Source organism: Garra rufa, chromosome 10, assembly GCF_049309525.1.
Source record: "Garra rufa chromosome 10, GarRuf1.0, whole genome shotgun sequence".
NCBI lineage: Eukaryota > Metazoa > Chordata > Actinopteri > Cypriniformes > Cyprinidae > Garra > Garra rufa.
Window position 1 is genome coordinate 45162859 of NC_133370.1, and position 15249 is coordinate 45178107.

Sequence of the window (15249 nt, forward strand, 5' to 3'; positions counted from 1 at the left end):
AAAATCTATAATTTTGACCCATACAATGTATTTTTTACTATTGCTACAAATATACCTGTGCTACTTACGACTGGTTTTGTGGTCACATATATTATGTAAACAAAAACTTTTATGTGATTAATCGTTTAACAGCATTGAAAAAGACCCCAAAATATATTATTTCTGTAACATTTGAAGAATCTCTCATCTACATTGTTGGATGACACAGTTTCACTGAAGATCCAATAACAAACCCAAACCCTGGATACAGAGGCTCAGTGAATGTGGTCTGGATTCTGTAAATAAGGTTCATTGTGTCAGAGACGCTGTAGAAGGACAGAGTTCCTGCACTGTGATCCACATACACTCCTATTCTAGAGGATCGGGACGATACAGGAATCTTAGTCTTTATGTTATTTTGCATTAATGAATATCTAGAGGGAAAGCAGTACAAACCACAGGACATATTATTCCATCCAAATATACACTTATTAAACAATCCCCTCCTGCCAATGCTCTTGACACTGCTATAAACACACCATAAGTCCCACTCCATTCAACCTCCCAATAACAGCGTCCACACACACTCTCTCTACACAAGACCTGCACGCAACCATCAAATCTGTCTGGATGAGAAAGATAATGCTGGGCTGTGGCAGTATAAGTTGCTACTCTGTTTTCTTAAGACAGACGGAGAAAACGATTCACTGTGTTAGAATCCAGAATGAGCTGGCAGGAATCTAATGGAGATAAAACAATCAATTATCATTGTTAGTTTGTGACTGTGAATGCATACTGGTTTTCAAATGCCTGAGACTGTTCATCATTACTACGCCCATGAAATTAACTCATAAAACATAGAAACCCAATGTGTGTGTGTATGCTTATACACTGAAGGAACTGTTCCCTAGTCTTGGGTTCATTAGTGGGAGTTGTTTCAATGCGTTACTATGAAAAAAAAAACTGATTTAATTACTACAATTTATGTCATTTAATATTCTTTTTATGTAACCCTGGACCACAAAACCAGTCATAAGGGTCAATTTTGTTTAAATTTAGATTTATACATCATCTGAAAGCTGAATAAATAAGCACTGCCATTGATATATGGTTTGTTAGGATATGACAATTTTGGCCGAGATACAACTATTTGAAAAATTTCTGGAATCTGAGGGTGTAAAATCAGAACATTGATAAAAATCACCTTTATAATTGTCCAAATGAAGTTCTTAGCAATGCATATTACTAACCAAAAATTACGTTTTGATGCCAATATACCAAAGCAGAGTTGCGGCCTCAGAATCCGCTTGGCATTATGCCAACAAAAAATGCTGATGGCGGAATTTGACGTGTGATTCAAAAAACACAGTGGACCAACACCAGCAGATGACACTGCACCCCAAATCAGCACAGACTGTGGAAACTTAACACTGGACTTCAAGAAACTTGACCTATGAGCTTCTCCACCCTTCCTCTAGACTCTAGGACAGGGGTCCCCAAACTTTTCTGAGTGGGCCACATAATTTTCTTTTCTTTAATGGGGGGCCGGGTTGGTTTATAAAAGAAAATTCCATGGGCCGGACTGACTACTATTATTATTATTATTTTATTATGATTTTACCTGTATTCATTATACCTTTTAATGCTAGAATAGTTTATTATTTTTTTTATGCACCAGACAGACAAATGATCATTTCTTTTCAAAAGATATACAGGTGCTTGAAAAAGTCATGAAAAAGTTAATTTATTTCAGTAATTCAACTCAAATTGTGAGACTTGTGTATTAAATAAACTACTTCACTCTGCGTGCATTAAATTTAAGTCTTTAATTCTTTTAATTGTGATGATTTGGCTCACATTTAACAAAAACCCACCAATTCGCTATCTCAACAAATTAGAATATGGTGATATGCCTAATCAACTCAAAACACCTGCAAAGGTTTCCTGAGCCTTCAAAATGGTCTCTCAGTTTGGTTCAGTGGGCTACACAATCATGGGGAAGACTGCTGATCTGACAGTTGTCCAGAAGACAATCATTGACACTTTTCACAAGGAGGGTAAGCCACAAACATTCATTGCCAAAGATCATGGTTGTTCACAGAGTGCTGTATCCAAGCATGTTAACAGAAAGTTGAGTGGAAGAAAAAAGTGTGGAAGAAAAAGATGCACAACCAACCGAGAGAACCGCAGCCTTGACAGGCTTGTCAAGCAAAACTGATTCAAGAATTTGGGTGAACTTCACAAGGAATGGACTGAGGCTGGGGTCAAGGCATCAAGAGCCACCACACACAGACATGTCAAGGAATTTGACTACAGTTGTTGTATTCCTCTTGTTAAGCCACTCCTGAACCACAGACAACATCAGAGGCATCTGGGCTAAAGAGAAGAAGAAATGGATTGTTGCCCAGTGGTCCAAAGTCTTCTTTTCAGATGAGAGCAAGTTTTGCATTTTACTTGGAAATCAAGGTCCTAGACCCCTGGAATATGACAAAATTGATAGTGATGTTCTCTGCATCATCCAAGTTGAAGTTGTATGATGATATACAACTATTTGAAAAAGTTTTGATATATTTACATTAGAACATTTACAAAATATCTTCATGGAACATGATCTTAATATCCTAATGATTTTTGGCATAAAGGAAAATGTATAATTTTGACCCATAGAATGTATTTTTGGCTATTGCTACAAATATACCAATGCTACTTAAGAGGTTTTGTGGTTCAGGGTCACATATTTATTATATACTGTATGATGTCAGACTCATTCCTAAAAGTAAAAGCTTTACCTCTATCAGAGATCTTTTCTATTAATTTACAGAAACCCTCCAGTTTTTCCTTAATTTGAGAGACTGAATTTGCCAGATCACGAAAAGAGAGGAGAGAACTCACAGTGAAGCTGCAAAAGTCTGTAGATTCAGGAGGTGCAGCGACAAACTAGCCTGACAAGCCAGACCCACATAAATGTAGGGTCTGGGCACTCTCCATAGACAGGGCTCAACCGGAGGGGCGGGATAAGCGGTTGTCTTTCAAACTCACTCTCCACGCAATAGGATAGCGCTACAACCAATCGGAGCAACGAAGAAGGTGACGTAGTCAACTCCAAATACATCCTTCTTTTGTGAGAACGACCTCAGTGCAGTTTCTTGTTCTTTTCTCAGAGAAAAGCTTAACTCCAAGTCTTTCAGAGTGGCGGCCAAAGCCGATTCGAAAGAAAGTTGTTCGCTAGAAGCAGCCATCGCTCTATCTCTCACGTGTAATTCACGGAACCAGAGAACGTCTGACGGAACTAATGGTCGCAGGTCAGTCGTCATCATGTTAAGCCCGCCCACCGACTCGTGATTGGCCCGGTCGATTTTGGATTTTTGGAAATCTCAAGTGAACGGAGAGTTACTAGACTGCCCTTAGAAGCAAATGTAATTTGCTGCCGCTAGGGGCGCGTCTAGATTCTAGGCTAGCGACAAACTGGAACATCTACAAAAAAATAAAAAAATTAAAAAAATTAAACTATGAAGTTACTTATTACCACCAATGTCTTGTGTTTTAGATTTCTGTCACCTGCAGGAAATGGACATGATTGTCTGTGTGTAAAAGCTGCTCCAGCTCAGCATCTCTCCATGTCAGATCATTAATCTCCTGCTCTAGTCGCTCCAAGAGTCCTTCAGCTTGGCTCACAGCAGACTCTTCCTGAGCTCTGATCAGCTGTATCACCTCAGAGCGGCTTCTCTGAATGGAATGGAAGAGCTGAGTAAAGATCATCTCAGTGTCGTCCACTGTTGCCTGTGCAGAGAGCTGTCAGGACACACATCACAATCAGCTTTTACTGCTGCTTTATACACCCACAGTGAGCTCCAGCAAGAACGAAAGTCAAACTCACCTTTTAAGACTTCACAGCATCTCTTAGCTCTTGGAGCTGCTTCTGTCTCACCTGAATTCCCTGCTGGAGCTTTCTTTGTGTTTCTTTCAAAAGCCCCTGTAGGAAAACGAAAAGGCTGTAAAATCTCATTATGTAATAAAATAGCATTTAGTATTTCAGTTCATACTTGCTTTTCTGTCCTTTCTGCTTCAGCTGTTACAGTGTCGTGTTTTTTATGCTCATCCATCAAACATGGATAACAAAGGAATTGCTGGTCAGTACGACAGTAGATTTCCAGCTGTTTGTTGTGTTTTGGGCAGATCATCTCTTGGAGTCGTCTAGTGGGATCCATCAGACGATGTCTCCTGTCTTTAAAAAGATTCTCATGTTGTTCAAGATGACTTTGACAGTAAGAGTTCAGACACTCCACACAGGACTTGACGGCTTTGTATTTCTTCCCAGTACAGATGTTGCACTCCACATCTCCAGGTTCGGCTGTTTGTAAGTTTGTCATCGTCAGTTTCTCCACCATCTCAGCAATAATGACATTCTTACATAAAGCAGGTCTTGAAGTGAAGGAGCGTCTGCACTGAGGGCATCTGTAGACTCTCTTCTGTTTACACCAGTCTGTAATACAGTGCATACAGTAGCTGTGTCCACAGGGAATGGTCACTGGATTTGTCAGTAGATCCAGACACACTGAGCAGCTAAACTGGTCCTGGGAAAAACTAGCTTCTGCCATTTTGCTGTATGCACACACAAATAGAAAAACGCGTACAACAGCTCCACAACGCTTAGGTTTCAGTTTCCTCACAAGTTAATAAGTAATAATGCTTGGTTCTGTGTTTGATAGTGTGTGAAAAATGTGTTTATAAGGTGTGGCTTGGCTTTGTTTTAGTCCACAAACAGTTTGGATTAATTAAAAAATGTTTTTAGGAAAACAATAAAACCCTCGTTTAGACTACAAACATAAGCCATGTCAGTTAGATATGATGCTACTGAACTAGGATATGCCAATATCCTATGACAATTCTGTTTTATTTTATATGTCAACTAACAAACACAGTAAATGTCTTTTAATTATGGATGCAACTGAAATATAGTCAACATGTGTTTATAAACTTGAAAGAATTTTTCAAGTTCAATCATCTAAACACAAAGAGACATCAACATCTAATCATTGTGATATATGTAGGAGAAATGTGGACTTCAGAATAAGGTATTTTTATAAAATCAAATCATAGCTTAATCAAAGAAGTTCCATTTGATAAATTAGAAAGTAAGATCATTCATAAAAACAGTGAGAGCGCATACTACTGTAGGTTTACATTACATTACATTAGCTTTACTATTATTAAAAGGTTTTAGTATATGTACAGAGTATTTTTAGTCATCCTTCAGTGTTTGTACCCATAATACAGTGCAGACGGTAATGCATTACAAGTAACGCAGATTACCTAATAATATTACTTTTTCCAAGTACCTAGTAAAGTAACGCATTACCTTTTAATTGACAAATAGTTACTTTTTCAAATAAGTAACGCCAGTTACTTTTCCCCCATTCATTGGTTAAAAGCTCTACTGTCCCCATGTCAGGGGAAATTGTGAGTAAGATGTTACATTAGTTCTAGAATAAATGTGAACAAGCATTAAAGGAGTCGTTCATGTTTAGAACAAAAAAATTACAGATAATGTACTCACTCTCTTGTCATCCAAGATGTTCATGTCTTTCTTTCTTCAGTCATAAGGAAATTATGTTTTTTGAGGAAAACATTTCAGGATTTCTCTGTATATAATGGACTTCTATGGTGCCCCTGAGTTTGAACTTCCAAAATACAGTCGTGGCCAAATGTTTTGAGAATTACATAAATATTGGAAATTAGAAAAGTTGCTGCTTAAGTTTTTATAATAGCAATTTGCATATACTCCAGAATGTTATGAAGAGTGATCAGATGAATTGCATAGTCCTTCTTTGCCATGAAAATTAACTTAATCCCGAAAAAAACTTTCCACTGCATTGTTAAGAAGGCTTCAGGGCGTCCAAGAAAGTCCAGCAAGCGTCAGGATCGTCTCCTAAAGAGGATTCAGCTGCGGGATCGGAGTGCCACCAGTGCAGAGCTTGCTCAGGAATGGCAGCAGGCAGGTGTGAGCGTGTTTTTTTTGCCCAAAAACACAGCCATGAATAAAGAATGGTACCAAAACACCAAAACAGCAACTTCTTCCAACAATCCAACAACAGTTTGGTGAAGAACAATGCATTTTCCAGCACGATGGAGCACTGTGCCATAAGGCAAAAGTGATAACTAAGTGGCTCGGGGACCAAAACGTTGACATTTTGGGTCCATGGCCTGGAAACTCCCCAGATCTTAAAGCTTGTGGTCAATCCTCAAGAGGCGGGTGGACAAACAAAAACCCACTAATTCTGACAAACTCCAAAAAGTGATTATGAAAGAATGGGTTGCTATCAGTCAGGATTGCCCCAGAAGTTGATTGAGAGCATGCCCAGTCGAATAGCAGAGGTCCTGAAAAAGAAGGGCCAACACTGCAAATACTGACTCTTTGCATAAATGTCATGTAATTGTCGATAAAAGCCTTTGAAACTTATGAAGTGCTTGTAATTATATTTCAGTACATCACAGAAATAACTGAAACAAAGATCTAAAAGCAGTTGAGCAGCAAACTTTGTGAAAACTAATATTTGTGTCATTCTCAAAACTTTTGTCCACGACTGTACAGCTTCAAATTGCTCTAAACAATCACAGCCGAGGAAAGAAGGGTCTTATTAAGCGAAGCGATCAGTTATTTAAAAAAAATTACAGTTTAGATACTTTTTAACCTCAAATGCTCGTCTTTATAGCTCTGTGTGTATTTCGGTTCATGACAGTTTAGGGTATGTCGAAAAACTCCCATCTCATTTTCTCTTCCAGCTTCCTTTTTTTGTAAAGGGTGTTTGATCTTTTTTGCGATGAGATGAGAGTTTTTCGACATACCCTAACTGTCAAGAACTGGAATACACAGTTCACGCAGAGCTAGGCAAGACGAGAGTTTGAGATTAAAAAGTATATAAGTTGTAAATGATTTAGAGAATAACCGACCGTTATGGGATTTAATGCCATTTTATTAACCAATGTCTTTGCTGCTGACCTAACATTTGTTTTCCATTTATTTTTATTGCTGAAGAGTTGATTTTTTCTTCTGCGGTCTACTGTACAGACGTGAATGTACTTTTCTCTAAGCCTGAGGCTTTTGGTATAAAAATAATTTTACATTTGCCAAAAATAGAACTTTTTATATTAAAAACAAACAAGCAAGCCCTGCCCAGATTTTAAAAGTAACGCAAAAGTAACATAACGCATTACTTTCCATAAAAAGTATTTTAACGTATTTAGTTACTTTTTTAGGAAGCATCTCAATATTGTAATGCATTACATTTAAAAGTAACTTTCCCCAACACTGCCATAATATAACACCCAGTATGTGAAGCAGAAATATGCAGAACCTCTCAAATACACAGTTTCACTGATGATCCACTACTAAACTCAAACCAAGGATAGAGAGGCTCAGTGATTGTGGTCTGGATTCTGTGGATGAGGCTCATTGTGTCAGAGACACTGTAGAAGGACAGAATTCCTACACTGTGATCCACATACACTCCTATTCTAGAAGATCTGGAAGACACAGGAAATTTAAGCTTTAAGTTATTATGCCTGAATACATAACTGGAGGAAGAGCAGAACAAACTCCAGGACTGATTATTTAATCCAAACAATTGCTTTCTGCTGATGCTCTTGTATGACACTGATATACACACACTTTTTCTCCCACTCCATTCAACCTCCCAATAACAGTGTCCACACACACTCTCTCTGCACAAGACCTGCACACAACCATAAAATCTGTCTGGATGAGCAGGATAATGCTGGGCTGTATCAGTGCAAGTAGCCACTCTGTTGTGCTTAAAATAATTTTCAAATGATTAAAGTCAAAATGGCTGAAAAACCACAAATGCAATCACTAGTAAAACTGTTTAAGTGCTTCACTTTTGACCTATAGGTGGTGCTGTTATCAAGTTACCATGGTGTGGTCAGTGTGAGGTGACAATGACATAAAAAATCGGACCAAGATATAGGAGAAGTTTGAAAAAGAAGGTTTTCAAAGAAATTCAAAATGACAAATTGCTAGTTTGACCGAATATGGCATAACTGATATTTAAGTTCTTTGCATGATCCAAGGAATCTTGAAGACCAGTTTCAACAAAATATGCAAAATGTATCAAAAGCTATTAGCATGTGTCAATGGCACATACTGTTTCGTACGGACATACGGATGCATTCATAAAATATAGTGTTTTATATCATTATGCTATAATGTAATTTGTGGAAATTTCATATTTTGTTTAATTATAGCGCCAACAAGTGACATAATTCTGCCAATTTTTTTTATGTGTCCTTAGAGTGTGCCCATACATAATTGTGTCCAATTTGTTTTAAATATCTAGTTTTGTTTTGGAGATATAGACAATTATTTTTATGAAAACATATAGCAGACTTTAACTCTGATTGCATTTTTTTTTTTTTGCCAATTGCTATCAAAATTTAGAGATTTGGCCATTAGCAAATGGGCAGCGACCTATGCTTTTGATTTTTCTCTGGTGGTTTCATCACGATTAATCGCCATAAAGAGAAACCTAGGGTGTTTGGTGTAGCTGGATTTGGCAAGGATTCTGGAATCTAAGGAGATGACTAAGTCAACCACATCCAAAGCATGTGAATATTTCATTTTACCACGAGGTGGTGAAACTTCTTTAAACTTCTCAGGCTCCTTCAGGGCATCATGTCGATGACCCATACCCATACCATACAAGTCTTGTAACAATACGCTAATGCGTTCATAAAATACAGCATTTTACTACAAAATTTAAATGGCCAATTGGATATAATTTGCAACTACATGTCGTGACGAAGCTAACAAGACAATTTTTGCAAATATAGCCATTTTGTTATCTCCTGACCACTAGATGGTGCTGTGCCAAAACTGCGGTGGTAGCCTCAGGTCATAGTTGTTACATTTCTAAACACATAACAAGTTTGGTTTGAATATGCTAAAACATTGTGCAGATATAGCCTCACATTCATTTTGGCATGCTCTTTGTAAAATTTGTCTACATGTTATATGAGAACAGTAGGGTTTTTCAAAAAGCTGTTAAAGGGGTCCTATTATGCTCTTTTACAAAGTCTTTATTTTGTTTTGGGGGTGCACTAGAACATGCTGTCATGCTTGGTGGTTTGAAAAATGCATTATTTTTCACATACTTTACATTATTACAATAGCTTTCTCCCCAGGTTGGAACAAATGGCTCGATTAGTGCCGGGTTTGATGAAGGTCCGCCTTTTAAAAAACAAAATGTGTTGTGATTGGTTAGCAGTCCCATTGCTTTGCGATTGACGAACAGCTTAGATGGCTTTAAAGTACTTCCACGCCCCTTCCTAAAGCAGCTAATTCTGTGTACAACTGCGCAAGCTAGATTAAAGTGACTCTAACGATTTAAATATGGATATTGCAGCTCGCTGAAGCATCCTAGAAGTGACCTGTCCATGCTATATCGCTAAAGTATAGCTAAAGTGAATCCAGACCTCGTCCCTCCCCAATGATTTGAATTTCTGCGGGTGCAATTTATGTTGTGACCTCATAGCATGTGGAAAAAAAACGCTGTAGTCCAAAGGAGGTGTTCGTTGTAGTTCATCAAAAGGGATTTTTAAAAAAAATGAAATATCTCCCTTTGGAGTGGACTTTGAGATTTGTAACTTTGTAGATGCTTTTTATGCCCAAACATACACACCACACACTGGCATAATAGGACCCCTTTAATTACTTTATTTCTCCTGCATGTGTAAAAATTAAATAGTCTGTGCAATTATTAGTGAATGAGATGCACCAAGTAAGGAAAAGTTTCCCCCCTCACTGTTTTGTGTTTCAGTTCTGTTACCTGCAGGAAATGGACATGATTGTCTGCATGTAAAAGCTGCTCCAGCTCAGCATCTCTCCACATCAGATCATTAATCTCCTGCTTTAGTCGCTCCAAGAGTCCTTCAGCTTAACTCACTGCAGCCCCTTCCTGAGCTCTGATCAGCTGTATCACCTGAGAGCGGCTTCTTTCAATGGAGCGGATGAGCTCAGTAAAGATCCTCTCAGTGTCGTCCACTGCTGCCTGTGCAGAGAGCTGTCAGGACATACATCACAATCAGCTCTTATTGCTGCTTCACACACCCACAGTGAGCTCCAGTGAGAAAGAAAGTCAAACTCACCTTTTGAGATTTCACAGCATCTCTTAGCTCCTGGCGTTGCTTCTGTCTCTCCTGAATTCCCTGTTGGAGCTTTTTTTTGTGTTTCTCCCAAGAGCCTCTGTTAAAAAACCCCAAAAAGGATGTAAAATCTCAGACACCAAATCAGTAAGTAAACAAATTTCAATGCTTTTAATACTTTCATGATAAATATATATGAGGTTATGCATATAGAGCAGCACTTAGAACCACCTGTGGGAAAGTTATTAAATTTGGCACAAAGATAAAAGGCAGTCTCAACTTCAAAAACAACAATTTTGAAGTCTCTAACTCAAACCCTCTAGCATCCCCAACAGCTCAAATTTGCACTTTGAACCATAAGAGTACAAATAACCTCTGATTCTTCGGCTCAAATTAATTTGACTGCACTCTGTAAATTCTAGAATTTTTTTTAAACCTATTCCTACAGACCATGCCGGTAAAAAAATGATGGAATTCAAGTTTATTATTCAAACCGTTCTCATATAACGCGCAAATTAATTTGATGAAGAGCACACCAGAATGGTTGTGAAGCTACAGCTCCACATCAGTTTGACCTATTGAGACCAAACTTGGTGTGTGTTATAATAACCATGACCTGATAGTAACTGCACAGTTTCAGCACAGTGCCACCAAGTGGTCAGGAGATATTAAAAATGACTATGACCTACTATGACATAAAATACTGTATTTTATGAACGCATTGGCATATCAAATTCTTTGACACCATGACCTGAAAGTTTCAGGGCAGCGCCATCTTGTGGTCCAAAATTATAATAGCTTTTGATTAGTTTTGCCTTTTGTCATGAAACTGGTCTTGATAGATTGCTTGGATTATGCAGAGAACACTGATATTAATTATGTCATAAGTGGCCAAATTTTCTGTTCTGCCCTTTAGATTTTCTAACTTTTCCTAGGCTGTGGATAAAATTTTCACAAAATCAAATCAGATCATCTTTAGACCACAGCAAAAAAGAAAATGTATCGACTGCACTCTAGAACAATTTTTGTCATGAAATTTTTGTCCACTATTTAGATCCTCCTACACCATCTTTAGACTATGCTGACAAAAAATGATGGAATTCAAGTTGATTAGCCAATCCATTCACCAACAACATGCAAACTAATTTGGCAAAGAGTATGCCAAACTGGTTGTGATGCTCTATCTCCATAACGGTTTTTCATATTGAGACCAAACTTGGAGTGTGTTATAATAACCAAGACCTGAGAGTACCTGCACAGTTTCAGTACAGCACCACCTAGTGGCTGGGAGATAAGAAAAATGGCTACGATGTACAGAGAGATCAAATGATATCCAAAATTTTCCATGTCGGCCATTTTTGTCGTCAAACATTTTGAATTTTGTCATAACATGCTATATTTTATGAATACATTGCCATATCCTTACATAATTCGATATGTGTCTTCAGCACCATGCCCTACTGGTGATAAATACTAAAGGTACTCAAAAAGATTTAGGGCAGTGCCATTTTGTGGTCAAAATTTTTAATTAAACTTTAAATGCTAATAGCTTTTGATTAGTTTAGCCTATCATCATGAGACTGGTCTTGATAGATTTAATTGATTATGCCAAAAACATAGATACCAATTATCAATTACCAGTTATCACATAAATGGCCAAACTTCCTGTCGGCCATTAGTTTCTAAGAAAACTTTTTCAAACTCTTCCTAGATGATGATGCTATGATGCCAAACTGCATCTGTAAAGCTTTAACATATTCACACGAAACCCTTATGATAATCTCCAAATGTCATGCACATTTCATAAATAAAGTAATGGGATTTTCTGCATCTGTGGTTTAAAAATATAATGTCCCGGAAAAAGGTTCTCCGAGTGAATCATGGCTATTTCCACCACTGATAATAACCAAGACCTGAAACCACAGCCTAAGCAGAGCACCACCAGGAAAGTGGTCAGGAAATATAGAGACATAGAGTCAAATGGTATCCAAATTTTTTGGGCGTTGACTATTTAAAATTTTGTCATAAAATGCAATACAATATTTCATGAATGCAATGGCATATCCTTACAAAATGTGGTATGTGTCTTCAGCACCATGTCCTGAAGCTTCTCAAAAAGTTTCAGGGCAGCGCCACCTTGTGGCCATAAATTATAATGATATATCAAAAAAGTTATGGATTTTGTTTTGACAGAAAAGCAGTTTTCATTTAACGAATCAACAAATTTGACAGCATGCCAGGCTGAATCTAAAATGTCTTTAATTACTGATTGTTGCAGCTGGTCTGGTGCTCACTGTCATTTTTATCTGCTCAACTGTTCTGTTGTTCTTGGCCCCTTAACATTGGCACATCAGAGTTTGAATTTAGTTCATACCTGTTTCTCTGTCCTTTCTGCTTCAGCTGCTAAAGTGTCATGGTTTTTATGTTCGTCCATCAAACACAGAAAACAAATGAATTGTTGGTCAGTTCGACAGTAGATTTCCAGCAGTTTGTTGTGTTTTGGGCAGATCACCTCATGGAGTCGTCTAGTGGGATCCATCAGACGGTGTCTCCTGTCTTTAAAAAGATTCTCATGTTTTTCAAGATGACTTTGACAGTAAGAGTTCAGACACTCCACACAGGACTTGACGGCTTTGTATTTCCTCCGAGTACAGATGTTGCACTCCACATCTCCAGGTTCGGCGTAACCGTGAGCAGAATGTGTAGTTTGTATATTTGTTGTGTTCAGTTTCTCTACCATCTCAACAATTATGACATTCTTACATAAAGCAGGTCTTGAAGTGAAGGTGCGTCTGCACAGAGGGCATCTGTAGACTCTCTTCTGTTTCCACCAGTCTGTAATACAGTGCATACAGTAGCTGTGTCCACAGGGAATGGTCACTGGATCCTTCAACAGATCCAGACACACAGAGCAGCTGAACTGGTCCTGAGAAAAACTACACACAAAGAGAGATGTGCATACGACAGTTTGACAATGCTTATGTTTCAGATTCCTCAGCTGACAAGCTGAAATATTTCCTGATTCTGTTTCAGTGAAATGTGAAAAAACTGGTATGTCAGCGTGGTTTGACTATATATTAGCACTGTAACACGACACTGTATTTCACACTGTAAGATTTACATTACAGTTATAATATCCCATGCTATGTAATTGAAATGGTGGTATGTGAGCATATATTTTTAATGCATATGTTTATATCATCAGTGTCTATTGTTCAAGTACATACTAATAATAAAACACACACCCTCAAATAGTTAGGGACTTTGAAAAAGTCAAAATAAAAAGTATTAAAGGTTTCTAGAGTCTAAAACATAAGCAGAACTGTTGTTTCAAGAGTGACCTTCATTCATGTTAAAGGGAAAGTTTTGTCTGTGCATGTTTTTTTGACTCTCAAATCTGTGGAGCCCATTGACTGCTATTATATGACTGACAGACTGCAACGGTTTGAGTTAAAAATCTTTGTTTGTGTTTTACTGAAGAAACTAAGTCACCTACATCTTGGATGCCCTGAGGGTAAGCAGATAAACATCGAATTTTTATTTTTGGGTGAATTATCCCTTTAAGAATTAACTTCAATTGCTTTAGTTTTACAGTTGAGGTCAAAGTTAACCTACATCTCGCAGAATCTGTAAAATGTTAATTATTTTACCAAAATAAAAGAAATCATACAAAATTCTTGTTTTTTAAATGTAGTACTGACCTGAATAAGATATTTCGCATAAAAGACGTTTACATATAGTCCACGTGATAAAATAATAGTAATTTATAAAAATGACCCTGTTCAAAAGTTTACATAGACTTGATTCTTAATACTGTGTAGTTACCTGAATGATCCACAGCTGTGTTAAGAACTTGAATTTGAAGATCGGGGTAAATTTAACTTCTTGGGAACATGTAAGTAGGTTATCTTCTGTAGCTTCTGAAGGGCAGTACTACATAAATAAGATCTGATATTTAGGCAAAATAAGTAAAAAAATGTAGCCTACACATATTCATTCCGTTCAAAAGTTTACACCCCTGCCTCTTAACACACACACACACACACACACACACACACACACACACACACACACACACACACACACACACACACACACACACATGTTGGGTTTACATGTTTTATGGGGACATTCCATAGGCGTAATGGTTTTTATACTGTACAAACCGTACTTTCTATGGCCCTACACCTACCCTACACCTAAACCTAGCCCTCACAGGAGATTGTGCACACTTTTACTTACTCAAAAAAACTCATTGTGCATGATTTATAAGCCTGTTTCCTCATGGGGACCTGAGAAATGTCCCTAAAGCTTCTAAAGCTTTCCCCTGAAAGTTCCAGAATGGAAACATCGCCATCTGGTGCTCAGACACAACCAAAAGCCTGTGGAAGAAACTCTGTTGGATGAAGCAACCATCACATACTCCATAGATAGTTTCTTCCATAGATGTTGGTGTGTGTCTGTGTGTACCTGGTATGTTACATGAACAAAATGTTCCCACAAGTATAGTAATACCAGTAAAAACCGGACATTTGGGGTCACACGCTGTGGATGTAACCTCTGCTGTGATTATCTCCAGTATTTCCTTTTCCTTCCGAGTTAAATTTATTCTCATCATGTTGTGTTTTTGTTTTATTTGAGTTCCCTGTATCCTAGTTTCTTGTTTTGCTCTGTTATTTTTTTAAAACCTCTTGCAGTTAGAGCCAGGGGCGCTGTAACAGGAGGGAAGGTTTGGGAAATCGAAGAGCCCTGATCAGACAGGGGGTCAAATGCAAACAATCCACTGGAATGCGTTTTCTCCTGAGGGGGGGAGTCAATATGCTGTCCGGGGGGAAAAGAAAAACAGAAAAATAAAATTGTTTACAACTGCACCTGTTTCTTCACTATAAAAAGTAATGCTGTCACACCAGGCCAGCAGAGGGAGCCTTGCCCCTCACTGACTGTTGCTGCTCCCTCTGCTGCTTCGCTGGTTACTTCCTGTTTGTCAGCCATAAAAGCATGCTCAGCGCACACACACACTGCGAAGTATTGTTTGCTCCTAGCTACTCTACCAAGCGTTTTTCCCTTGTTTCCTGGTTTCCTAGTTCCCTAGTTATTTTCCTTGTTTGTTTC

The 15249-nt window shown here is 38.0% G+C and overlaps 2 pseudogenes; both read right to left on the reverse strand.

The window, feature by feature from the left end:
- Positions 1-187: 187 nt before the first annotated feature.
- Positions 188-4577, reverse strand: LOC141344603 (tripartite motif-containing protein 16-like; annotated as a pseudogene).
- Positions 4578-7337: 2760 nt separating this feature from the next.
- LOC141344604 (E3 ubiquitin/ISG15 ligase TRIM25-like) lies at positions 7338-14755 on the reverse strand (annotated as a pseudogene).
- Between the last annotated feature and the right edge of the window lie 494 nt (positions 14756-15249).